The sequence below is a fragment of the Abramis brama genome, assembly GCF_963993115.1.
Source record: "Abramis brama genome assembly, chromosome: 2".
Lineage (NCBI taxonomy): Eukaryota > Metazoa > Chordata > Actinopteri > Cypriniformes > Leuciscidae > Abramis > Abramis brama.
This window is the reverse complement of record NC_139964.1, coordinates 54,536,374-54,549,817: the sequence shown is the minus strand read 5'-3', so window position 1 is coordinate 54,549,817 and position 13,444 is coordinate 54,536,374. Positions and strand designations below refer to the sequence as shown.

At 40.0% G+C, this 13,444-nt stretch overlaps 1 long non-coding RNA gene across 1 annotated transcript in view; it reads right to left on the bottom strand.

The window, feature by feature from the left end:
- Positions 1-12,224, bottom strand: part of LOC311078063 — a 31,805-nt gene extending 19,581 nt beyond the window's left edge. The window contains exon 1 of the long non-coding RNA XR_014605038.1: positions 12,140-12,224. This is a non-coding gene — a long non-coding RNA (uncharacterized lncRNA). The remainder of the gene's footprint in view (positions 1-12,139) is intronic.
- Positions 12,225-13,444: the final 1,220 nt, after the last annotated feature.

Below are 13,444 nucleotides of genomic sequence, written 5' to 3'. Positions count from 1 at the left end.
GGTTTTAAACAACATGAGGGTGAGTATATGATGACAGAATTTTCATTTTAAAGTGAACTATTCCTTTAAACTTAGAATCACCTAATTAAACAACACAGGGAAAAAAAGGAACAGAAAATAGCCCTATATTAAAATATTAAACATCAATATATCAATATATTATTCTTTTTCAACCAATCAACATAATCAATTTAACAGATTATTATTATTATTATTATTATTATTTTACTTATTATCAAAATAAAATATAGTCCTACAAAGCTATTATTACCAGAGCATGTGATCAGAGCAGGTCATTTTACCATTGTTGCCCAGCATGACTATACCAGCTCAGCAAACAGAAGTCTACAGAGAAATTTCACGTTATTTGAGTTGACTTTACTTTTCCAGTGCTCGGTACATGATTGAAGCGTTTGGGCCGTTAATGACAGAGCCGCCGACACACACACACACACACACACACACACGGAACGGAGAGCGTGCCGCTGGGCCGTTAACGACAGAGCGCGCCGACACACACACAACACACAGAACACAGAGCGCGGCGCACACACGGAGCGGAAAAGACCCGCTCATGAAAGCTGCGCGAGAATGAAACCTGATCGCCGAACACGGAGAGGCGGGATGGCATATTTCGGTCTTTTCAATAGCAGCCGCAACAGGAAATCATTCAAACGAGGCAAAAAAAAAAAAAAAAAAAGTGCTGCGTTAATTGCGTTACTTTTTTTTTAACGCGTTAAACATTTCAAATTAATCGCAAAGATTAACGCCCCCCAGCCCTAATATATATATATATATATATATATATATATATATATATTGTAACAGACACCTGTCAGTTACTTAGACTGCAATTACACTCCTCACCACTAGGGGTATTAGTGAGACAACTGTGTTTAGATAAAGAGACAGGTGAGCAGTAGAATAAATTATCATGGCTGACCTCCTTGGTCAAACAAGGTCCTGTTGGGAAACAGTTTGTTTCATGCTCATCTAAGGACTTTTTTGTATCTGCTGAATGAATTTGTGCCAGTTTTGTGGTCCTGGTTGGGATTATGCCACATTGAGTACTTCTACGAGGTTCATGATTTGACTGCTGCTGCGGACTGCCTTTGACGGGAGATAAATGTGTTTGATGACTGTCGTCTGCAATTGTTGGGTTTCGTTTGCCATCAAGCCTCCACATCACTGGACTCCTTAAAGACAATCGGGACTTGCATCAACCCGCCTCCAGAACTCTATGTATATCTTTGTGTGCAGTGTGTTTCTGCAGTGCTGTTTGGATGTTGTTTCTTTGTTTTGAGTCTATTTTGGTGATTATATAAAATTCACAAAAGGTGCTTACATTGCTGTTTTTATTTACTCATTGGTTTAAAACATATGTTGATGTTTGTGACCCTCCCATACAAACAGATTCTTAATTAGCATTTACTCAGAGTAGCACGTGTTGGTTATAGATTGGCGCCCGAACAGGGACTCATTGACATTTAAGAAACATTGTGTATTCCAATGATAAAAAAATGGCAAGCCAAAAAAATAGTGATGAGGATGAGCCGGGACCTGAATTCTACATTTCATAATAGAAGAGAGCCCATTAAAGAACTGATCAATACCTTTACTGACCTTTATATAGACTCAGAGGAGGAAATTGAAGGTATTGAAGCTGAGATTGTGCCTGATTTTGCTGACATTCTATCACCGCCTCCAGAACCTGTGGAAGAACAAGTACAAGAACCAAATGCATTATTGACAACACTAATAGGACAACTGACTGCAAGATTTGACATGATGGAAAGTCGTTTTGAGGAATGTGTTCCGAAGATTAATGACGGCGTTACGTTTACAGAAATGCAGGAGAGGTGTAGAGCTATTGAGGAAAGAATGAGTTACCGCATTGAATGAGAATGTGAAAGAGTACAGAATAAAGTGAATCTCGAAATCCAAGACTTGGGTAAGTCCATGGTGGAGTGTTTAAAAAGGCGAGATCTCCAAATTGATCACAAGCTTAAAAACCTTGTGCCCTTAGTATCCACTCCCATACAGATAGATCAGAAACCTGCTTTTCCTGTTCCACGTTCCACAGGTACGAATCAAACTTACCATGTGCCACGTAGTCAGTTACCTTGTCCAGAAAGTATGTCCATGATGTCATTACATCCACCAGTGAAAGTAGACTTTTCAAATTTTAGTAACAGTGAAGAAGAAGATCCAGTAACTTTTATAGAGAGATGTGAAGAATACTTTGCCATCCGACCTCTCTGCGATTATGAGATATTTGCTTCTCTTACGTCAGTGTTAAAAGGTACTGCTAAAGATTGGTGGCTGGCAGAGAAAAGGAATGTGCAGACATGGAAGCAGTTCAAAAAAATCTTCTTGCGATCTTTTCTAAGTGAAGATTATGAAGAAGAAGCGGCTAGAAGATTACTTGAAAGAAAACAGGGTGCAAAAGAAAGTATTAGGGACTTCGCTTACCATTATCGAGCCTTATGGATTCGAAGGAACAAAGATATGCCTGAAAAAGAAATTGTGCATGCCCTTTTGCGAAATTGCAACCCACAGCTAGCGAGTCTACTCAGAGGAACTGTAAGAGATGTAGACGAACTGGTGAGAATAGGCACACAAATTGAAAGAGACTTTGATGAATCCAGAAGATACTGGAGTCAAGTCAGTGCAGAGACACAAAAGAGGAAAGCCAATTCTTCTAGAGAAGCTGTGCCAAAGTCTTATCCAGCTAGCACAAGAGTTATGCAGTCTGGAAAAAGTGTTATTCAACCAGAGATGCTCACCCTTCCTATCATACTGCGTAGTAGATATTTTCAAGCAATGATTGATACGGGGAGTACCTTGTCTCTGATTCAAGAATCTTGCTGGAAGCAATTGCGACAACAAGAACCATGCAAACCAAGCCAGGGGCAATCTTTTTTACTAGCTAATGGTCAGAAACAGACTGCTATTGGAAAGCTAGGCTGGGAATGTGAACTCCATGGGAGAAAAAATGGACCTGACCCTCTACATTATGATAGATGCAGATTTGACGGTACCTATCATTCTTGGAATGGATTTTATGTTGTCCTCAGGGATCATTCTTGATTTCAGAAGATCTCAATATCGACTGCCATTGAAAGATGCAGATGAAGATGTAACTTTCCCTTTCCTGCCTCAGGTATCTGGTTCATCAGTACATTTCTACCTTGCATTATCCTCTCCTAGAGTTTCCGATGATACTCTACTACAGTCAATCTATCAGTTAGTCCAACAAACTGACACTGAGCAATGGAACAAAGAGTCACTGAAGGAGCTGATGTTGAAATGGCCAACAGTGTGCACTAATGAGATCGGTCAGTCAAGCATAGTCAAACATCGAATCATCACTACCAATGAAGTTCCAGTCAGGAAAAGAGCATATAGAGTGTCAATAGAAAAACAACAGTTTATCGAAGCAGAAATCAAAGAGCTATTAGACAAGAAAAGCATCCGTCCATCAACTTCCCCGTGGGCTTCACCAGTAGTATTAGTGCCTAAAAAGGATGGAGGATCAAGGTTATGCGTGGACTATCGGGGTTTAAATGCAAAGACACACCTAGATGCTTACCCCATGCCCCAAATTCAGGACATTTTGGAATCATTACATGGAGTGACAGTGTTCAGTACAATTGATCTTAAAACCGGCTATTGGCAAATGGATATGGAACCAGACAGCATACAGAAGACTGCTTTAGTTACATCTGCAGGTCTTTTTGAATTTTTGCATCTTCCTTTCGGCCTGAAAAATGCCGCTGCATCTTTTCAAAGAATGATGGAGCATGTCCTTCGAGAACTGAAGGGAAAGTGTTGCCTGATCTACATAGATGATGTAGTAGTGTACTCAGAAAATGAATAAAAACACTTACAACATCTCAATCAAGTGTTCAGTTGTCTCGCTAATGCAGGCCTCACTCTAAATCTTCAGAAATGTAACTTCTTTCAAACATCTCTTACATTCTTAGGACATCTTGTATCTGGTGAAGGAGTTAAGACGGATCCATCCAAAATGTCTGCAGTTCGTGAGTTTCCTGTACCTCAGTCTCTCAAAGAGGTGCAGCGATTTTTAGGATTGGCAGGATGGTACCATAGGTTTATACCTAATTTCTCAGATAAGGCTGCTCCGCTCCATGCCTTAAAACAAAAGAAAGCCACATGATCTTGGACAAATGAATGCCAAAAAGCTTTTGATACCATCAAACATGACCTAAGCATTGCCCCTGTGTTAGTTCCACCTGATTTGACCAAACTGTTCCGAGTACAAACTGATGCCAGTGAAATCGGATTGGGAGCAGTATTAATGCAAGATTCAGAGGGAGAATAACATGTAGTAGCGTATGCCTCCAGATTATTGCATGGAGCAGAGAAATCCTATTCTGTTTCAGAAAAAGAATGCCTGGCTGTAATCTGGGCTGTTGAAAAATGGAGATCAAACCTAGAAGGCCGATCCTTTGAGGTAGTTACTGACCACTCCGCTTTGACATGGGTGTTTCAACATCCCAAGCTATCTTCAAGATTGACTCGATGGACCATCCACTTGCAAGGGTTTGACTTCACTGTTAAATACAAGAAGGGACAGTGTAATGTTGTCCCGGATGTATTGTCCAGAAGTTTGGAATCCAATTCAACATAAGGTATGGTAACAGTAGTCAAAGCCATTAAATCTACTGTAAATCCAGCAAACTTGCCAGTAGATCTATCTCAGCTTTCTTCTGCAAAGCATGACGACTCTGAGACACAAGAGCTAAGCAAGAGAGCTGATTCAAAAATGCGCTGTGATCCGACACGAGTACATTATGTTCATGAAAACGAATTGTTGTTCCGTAGTGTCCCTGGTGGTCTGTGTGGGAAAAAGTTGCAATTAATCATACCTGCAAACCTTCGAGAAGCATTCTTACATTACGCGCATGATAATCCACTAAGTGGTCACCTGGGGCAAATGAAGACACTTCTTAGGCTCATGGAAGTTGCCTATTGGCCAAGTATACGTGCTAATGTATGGAAGTACTGTAAGAATTGTCAAATTTGTCAGAAATACAAACCATCTCTATCAAAGCTGTCAGGGCTTTTACAATCCACTCCGGTTGTTGAACCAGGTTTTATGCTTGGTGTGGATCTAATGGGACCCTTTCCTAAGAGCAGCAAACAGAATGAACACTTACTAGTGGTGGTCGATTACTGTTCCAAGTGGGTAGAACTATTTCCTTTACGAGTTGCTAAAGCACCACAAATAGCACGGATCTTAGTGGAAGAAGTATTCACAAGATGGGGAACACCTGCATATCTCGTGTCAGACCGCGGCGCACAGTTCACTTCACAGCTCATCAATGTAATCTGTAAACAATGGGGAGTAACTCAAAAGTTAACTACGGCTTACCATCCACAAACAAACCTGACAGAACGAGTCAATCGTACACTTGAAACAATGATGGCTTCATACGTGGAGGATCACCACCGACAATGGGATAGGTGGTTGGCCGAATTTAGATTCGCCATCAACACGGCTTGGCATGAAAGTACGGGGTACACGCCTTCAGAGATCACATTAGGATGGAAATTAAAGGGACCTTTGGAAAGAGCTCTTCATCGCCCACCTGATCCTGATAGTCCTACTTATGCGGTAAGTATAAGTAGAATTATAAGTGCATTATAAGTAGAAGTACTTCGGATGAGACGTTAAAGTCCCACTCCGATCATATTTTGAGCTATTTTTAAACATTCTCAGTGGTCTTTAAATGATGATTATGCCGTTTTTAGCCAAAATCACAAAACCTGTGCCGTTTTCTGGGACTTTGCTTCAGCAGAGCGGCAGTAGCTCATTAGCAATTCGCCTCTGCGTTGTGGGGGGAGCCGTTGGCACGGAGACGACCCTCCCCCTCGTTCACACCGCCGCCGACTTGAGCTTCCGAGAAAACGGAGGAGAAGCTGATCATCGCCGTTGCTGGGTTTCCTATCATTATCGGATTAATTGCAGTTTAACCATCAGAGTGAAAGTTTATCATTTGCATGTGTTTTTAAGTCCTGCCAGTTTAACAGGGTGCGCTTGACAGGGCATATAAGAACGCAGAGAGATAGCAGAGAGAGAGAGAGCCTCGGCCGCGCGCGCACTCACTATTAATAATAATAAATAATAATGTGACCAAAACGGTTATACAAATGCTGTCATTATAAAAGGTTTCTAGTGTCAATGTATTGCTTGTTTATTTTGTTTACTTTTCATGGTGTGACACTTCTCTTCTCCCATGGTCGAACATAGAATGCTGCTACGTCAGAGCGGCCAAAGTGTCAACAAGCTTCCTCGTACTTTTTGACAAGCGTCCTTGACAGGGCGGCCAGAGCTTCTTTGCCGCTCAAGTCGGCGGCGGTGTGAACGTACAGTTAGCATTGCAACCCGCTACCGCACATAGGTGTTGATCCGCCATCGTCTTCTCTACTCCTCAGAACCTGAGCCGCGGGGGCGGAGGGGAGTATGAGCTTGTGGCACCGCCCAGTGGAGTTACTACGTCACAACTCCAGTCTATTTTAGCTGGCATTTTAGCGTCTGCTACTGATTCACAGCCATTTGAATGCAGAAATACTCAGAAATACAACTTTGAACTTATTTTTCTCAAGATATGTCCTCTAACATAAGAAAAATGCCACAAGAACATGTTAACACCTAGAAAAACATGATTTTCATCGGAGTGGGTCTTTAAACCGAGGTCCTGACTCTCTGTGGTCATTAAAAATCCCAGGATGTCCTTCGAAAAAGAGTAGGGGTGTAACCCCGGCATCCTGGCCAAATTTGCCCCTTGGCCTCTGTCCATCATGGCCTCCTAATCATCCCCATATACTGATTGGCTTCATCACTGTCTCCTCTCCACCAGTATGCTGGTGTGTGGTGGGCGTACTGGTGCAATATGGCTGCCGTCGCATCATCCAGGTGGATGCTGCACATTGGTGGTGGTTGAGGAGATTCCCCCTTCTATGTAAAGCGCTTTGAGTGCAGAGAAAAGCGCTATATAAATGTAAGGAATTATTATTATTATTATTAATAGACAAACAGCAAAGCCTGATCCGTTTGATAAAGGAGAATGTGGAACGGGCTCAAACCAAACAAAAACGCTACTACGATCAGAAAAGGAAACAGACTAACTTTGAAGTAGGAGATGTAGTTTGGGTCCGAGCTCATCCTCAATCCAAGGCAGATGATGGATTTATGGCTAAATTGTCTGCCAAATGGAAGGGTCCTGCCAAAATTGAGAAATGCTTAGGACCAGTGAACTATGTTGTTTAATTTCTTGATGACTCTAAACATGTTGACACTTTTCATGTACAGAACTTAAAACTGTGTCACGGGTATGTCAGGCTTTCTTCTGAGGGGAGGGATATGTAACAGACACCTGTCAGTTACTTAGACCGCAATTACACTCCTCACCACTAGGGGTATTAGTGAGACAACTGTGTTTAGATAAAGAGACAGGTGAGCAGTAGAATAAATTATCATGGCTGACCTCCTTGGTCAAACAAGGTCCTGTTGGGAAACAGTTTGTTTCATGCTCAACTAAGGACTTTTTTGTATCTGCTGAATGAATTTCTGCCAGTTTTGTGGTCCTAGTTGGGATTATGCCACATTGAGTACTTCTACGAGGTTCATGATTTGACTGCTGCTGCGGACTGCCTTTGACGGGAGATATACAGTGAGGAAAATAAGTATTTGAACACCCTGCTATTTTGCAAGTTCTCCCACTTGGAAATCATGGAGGGGTTTGAAATTGTCATCGTAGGTGCATGTCCACTGTGACATAATCTAAAAAAAAAATCCAGAAATCACAATATATGATTTTTGGCACGGAAGGTTCCCCTGCTTAAACCAGCACATATCAAGGCCCGTCTTAAGTTTTCCAATGACCATTTGGATGATCCAGAGGAGTCATGGGAGAAAGTCGTGGTCAGATGAGACCAAAATAGAACTTTTTGGTCATAATTCCACTAAACGTGTTTGGAGGAAGAAGAATGATGAGTACCATCCCAAGAACACCATCCCTACTGTGAAGCATGGGGGTGGTAGCATCATGCTTTGGGGGTGTTTTTCTGCACATGGGACAGGGCGACTGCACTGTATTAAGGAGAGGATGACCGGGGCCATGTATTGCGAGATTTTGGGGAACAACCTCCTTCCCTCAGTTAGAGCATTGAAGATGGGTCGAGGCTGGGTCTTCCAACATGACAATGACCCGAAGCACACAGCCAGGATAACCAAGGAGTGGCTCTGTAAGAAGCATATCAAGGTTCTGGCGTGGCCTAGCCAGTCTCCAGACCTAAACCCAATAGAGAATCTTTGGAGGGAGCTCAAACTCCGTGTTTCTCAGCGACAGCCCAGAAACCTGACTGATCTAGAGAAGATCTGTGTGGAGGAGTGGGCCAAAATCCCTCCTGCAGTGTGTGCAAACCTGGTGAAAAACTACAGGAAACGTTTGACCTCTGTAATTGCAAACAAAGGCTACTGTACCAAATATTAACATTGATTTTCTCAGGTGCTGTGTCAGCTATTGTCAAACAAAATTGCTCCATTGTAAAAACAAAAATGCACTGCATTATATATTTTTTATTATTATTATTATAAACGCAAGCATGAGTCTCAGCTTTGCCACAGGCAAAGTCTGTTTTCTTCTACTGTCTAAAAATATTTAGTTTTTCTCTTTCAGGTCACCTGAGGTCATGGCGGAACAAGAGTTATTTAAATTGAATTGTCAACTTGCTTTATCTAGCTACCAAAACAACACATACTGTTTAACAGCTCAGACATCTGAAGCTAACTATTGCTCTCTTTAGTAATGAGGTTTACTGTAATGTGTGTTAAGTACAACAGGATGCCATGCCTGCTCACTTGAGTAAGGTACACTACCATTCAAAAAAAAAAAAATTGTTTCTTTTTCTCTTTTTTTTAAAGAGAAAATGACATCAGCAAGGGCACATTAAATTGATGTAATTAAATTGTTACAAATGATTTTTATTTCAAAGAAATGCAGTTATTTTGAACATTATTTATCAAAGAATCCTGACAAAAATGATGCAATCAGCATATCAGAATGATTTCTTAAGGATCACGTGACACTGAAGATTGGAGCAATTACTGCTGAAAAATCAGCTTTGTCATCTCAGGAATAAATTACATTTTTAAATATATTAAAATAAAAACATCTGTTTTAAATTGTAATAATATTTCACAATATGACTTTTTTACTGTATTTTTTTCTATCAAAAACATTTTTGAAAATCCAGCCGACCCTGAACTTTTGAACAGTATGTTTTTGGTTGCAAGGAGAAAGACGAAGAGAAAGAAAGAAAGAAAGAAAAAGAGAAAAGGGAAATTAGATTTGGATGACTAGAAAAGTGAACTGGCCTGAAAATTATAAGATTTAATTCAGCCAAGGTCTGCAGTGAATGTAAGGAGCTCAGTGAAGTAGAACAGATCCAGTGGAGTAAAATTCAGCTCTGGCACAAATGTGCAAGACAGGGACTAGGAGGAGAGTGTGTGCGTGTGTGTGTGCGTGTGCGTGTGCGTGTGCGTGTGTGTGTGTGTGTGTGTGTGTGTGTGTGTGTGTGATTACATATGTTTTTCTATCCCGGTGGGGACTTCAACATTAATGCACACAGACTCATGGGAATTTCTGTCACCGTGGGGACCTCATGAGGAAACAAGCTTATAAATCATACAGAATTTTTTTATGAAAATGTAAAAAATGTTTTATGTCATTGGTAATGGAACATAATGGCAGATTAAATAATTGTCAATATAGATGATCAAATCTTAGCTTTTCTCAATACTCTCAATACAATCATCACTACACACTCTCTGAGGACCCTATGGCCGACCCAGGATTTCTTCATGTGCCAATTAAAACTCAAGAAAGCATCGAAAGAACTATAGAGCAATTTACTTAATGTTTGTTTGGTGTCAGTTTTTCTTTCAAAAGTGGAGCATATTACAACATTATGTTAACCATACAATGTTTTAAAACTAGCCTTGTTTTATCAGGGGCAAAGTCTGGCGAGTTTGAGTGAAAAGCAGATATCAGAGGTCCTCCTGTCCTCTTGCATCAGAGCTGTGCTTTCATTTGCCATAAAGCTTGGGGCAAAATCTGCTGACTTGCCGTCTCCATCCTCAAAGTCAACGGGTGAATCTGGTTGGGTAAAACTGGTTTGAGAGAAAAGTTATGCTTATGAGATTTTAAAAAAACAGAACTTTCTCTGTTTTTTGTTCCATGACCCCTTTGTTTGATGTGCATAGACTGACAGAGCACTAATCATGTTAAGCAAAAAGGTCAATACTCCATGCAGAGGTGACCCTTCCCTGCGTCAATAGCGAATGTAGATCCTGTTTAAAATAGCAGGAGGGAAAGCCCTACCTGCATAGCTTTTATGCATGGAGAGTTAGTTCTCCGAAATCAGCTAGAGAATGCTGCGGATTTTCCTCAGGAATACAGTCAAGGGGAGGTCAAAGCTGATATCAGCTACATGGCCCTGTGATACAGTAAGGAACGTGCTGCATCAGGTTGACCTTGATGACCTCAAAGCACGCGATGGATAGATCATAATCTAACTGAAATAAAAACAGACAAGATAACATTTCATAATTGTACACACTCCATCCTATTTTCCACACATTATCACTAGAGAATCATGTTGCTTGAGCTGTCATATTTCCATGTCATTTTTCCATATTAGATCACTTTATCTCTGTCATCAGTAAGTGATTAACAAGACACTTTCATTCCAGCAGGGATTAATATCCGCTTCACTCTGGGATTTCCTAATCCTAATCTATATGCAGCCGGCAGAATGTTTCCAGCCACACCAGGGTGATAGATGGCCAGCTGTCCTCATGTGGTTATTCATGACGGATAAATACCTTCTTTTTTTTATTCTGAAATGTTTTGGGTTAAAACTGGTAAAGAGTGCAGCTGCTTCAATTATTCATTTTTCAATTATTATTCATTTGCTGCTCACGCATCTGTTTGGTATAATGGGTCTTCTCAGAATCTCTACAACATCTATGCAACATCTAGTTCTAGGTCAGTGCTGAAATATTTATGAATATGCAAATATTTGTTTAGAAGGGTGCAGCCCAGTTCGAAGTTGTGGGGCCATCTCTCTTGAGATCTCTCTAGTTGCATATTCATAAGCGTCTATCAGACCTGTCCTGCATCACTTGGCGGAGTGATGGGGTTTGCAAAAGAAATTGCACGCATGTGGTAAGCTGACAGATGACGTCATTATCATATCATTATTTTTTTGAGGTCTAACACCTCTCAATGTCTTCTCTGATGATGTGTTAACTGGATGGAGGAGTGGGCAATGAGGTTGTCCAATAGCCAGACAAGTATCAATCCAGCAACTTGTCACTCAGATAAAATGATCACAGCAAATAGCAAACAATATGGACTCAACGATCCAATCAATTCCAAATGGACAAAATCAAGTCCCGTCATTATTATTCTTGTTCAAGAAGCCATTGGAATAATCAATTACGAGTTCTGAGCACATCAATGTCCAAGTGAAGACGTATTTACAAATAAAAAACCAAGCTGCGTCATTGGAATGGGCATGTCAGTTTGAAACTCTGATCTATAATATAATATAATGTACAGTAATATATTATACAACACAACATAACATATAGAGATCAGAGAGTGGAAAGCAAGTCTGTAGTAAAAAATGGTGTGAAGTTAATCACTCAACTTTCACTCTTTGCTTTATGTAACAAAAAACATTTAGTTTATACCATGTATAAGTTATAGAAATTAATAAATTGTATCATTTTTGCATTCAGGTGTAATTATTTGGGGTTTTGTGCACAATAACATTCAGAGACAGAGAGAGAGAGAGAGAGAGAGAGAGAGAGAGAGAGAGAGAGAGAGAGAGAGAAAGAGAAAGAGAGCCGGTTAGAGACACATACAGAACAAGAGGAAGGTAGATGTTTAAAGTCAGATATCAAAGGGGTCTGTCAGCTCTTTCACCATTTGAAGTGAAATTACTAAAGGATTGAGCAATTAAGTGAACTCCTGATTTGACATGCAAATTTTCACATATCTGTTTTAGTCTATGCTTGACCTCACAGTATTCAAGCGCTCACCCATACTTTCTCTCCCACTCTTCATCTCTATGGATGCGATCCATCTTCACCACTGAGAGCGATGAAGCCCAGATAGCCATTCACCTGGTTGATGGTGTGTGGGTGAATTGCTGGAAGAATGCAGGACAAAAAGAAAAACAAGAAATAAAAGAAAATAATATGAAAATGCACAACACGTATTGGCAATCACTAGCATCGCCTGGCTCAATTTGTCACTCTATATTTTTTACAGGCTTAAGGCAAAATGTGGGCGTAATAAGTCATGCGTGAACACAACACATGCAGGCTCCACAAGGTAGTACAATATGTTGGCAGTTCAATTTACTCCATATGTAGCTGCATTTAAATGCAAATTAATTACTTAGTTAAATCCCAATAAAACACTTACTGTGCTCAATTGTATAGAGTAAAATACTTTTAATTTCAAATGTATAGACTGTATAGAAAACAATCCCTTAGGCCTGTTTCACACCGCTTGCAAAATTAACATGAGCAGTGCATATTAATTTATTTTAATATTTAAATATTAATAGCTTACAGAATTCACACTGCATACTTCAGCAGTGTGGTGCTGAGGGGGGTTTTTTATGGCAGAGAGCATTAAATTAATCAGAAAACACATTTACAATGCACTGTAAACCTATTTACCAGTACATCTATTTCATTATGCTTTTATGAATAATATAAAATAATGGAGAGAAGTATGCACCCATTTGAAGAAAAAAAAACATATGTACAGTAAATCTGACTAAATCAATTATTTAAGCCATTTATAGCTACACTTTGGGGTTTTACTCACACGTAGATTCATTTAGATGTGATCTACCTCTTCATGTCTATAAGATTTCTGAACGACCGTGTTTATAATTCTCAATGGCCCACTCCCTTTAACCATTTAATGTTTATGGACATAATTAATAGAAATATTGGATGTAATAACACAGAAATCACTACTTTTTTGTAGGTCTGCAGAGAAATTTTGTCATTGTGAAATCACAACACTTGCTGTTAACTCTTCATTTATGTGGTGTGAAGGCCTTAGAATACATACAGCTGAAAAAAATAATATACACATATCTGGAGACATACAGTGAGGAAAATAAGTATTTGAACACCCTGCTATTTTGCAAGTTCTCCCACTTGGAAATCATGGAGGGGTCTGAAATTGTCATCGTAGGTGCATGTCCACTGTGAGAGACAATCTAAAAAAAAAAGTCCAGAAATCACAATATATGATTTTTGAACTATTTATTTGTATGATACAGCTGCAAATAAGTATTTGAACACCTGTCTATCAGCTAGAAT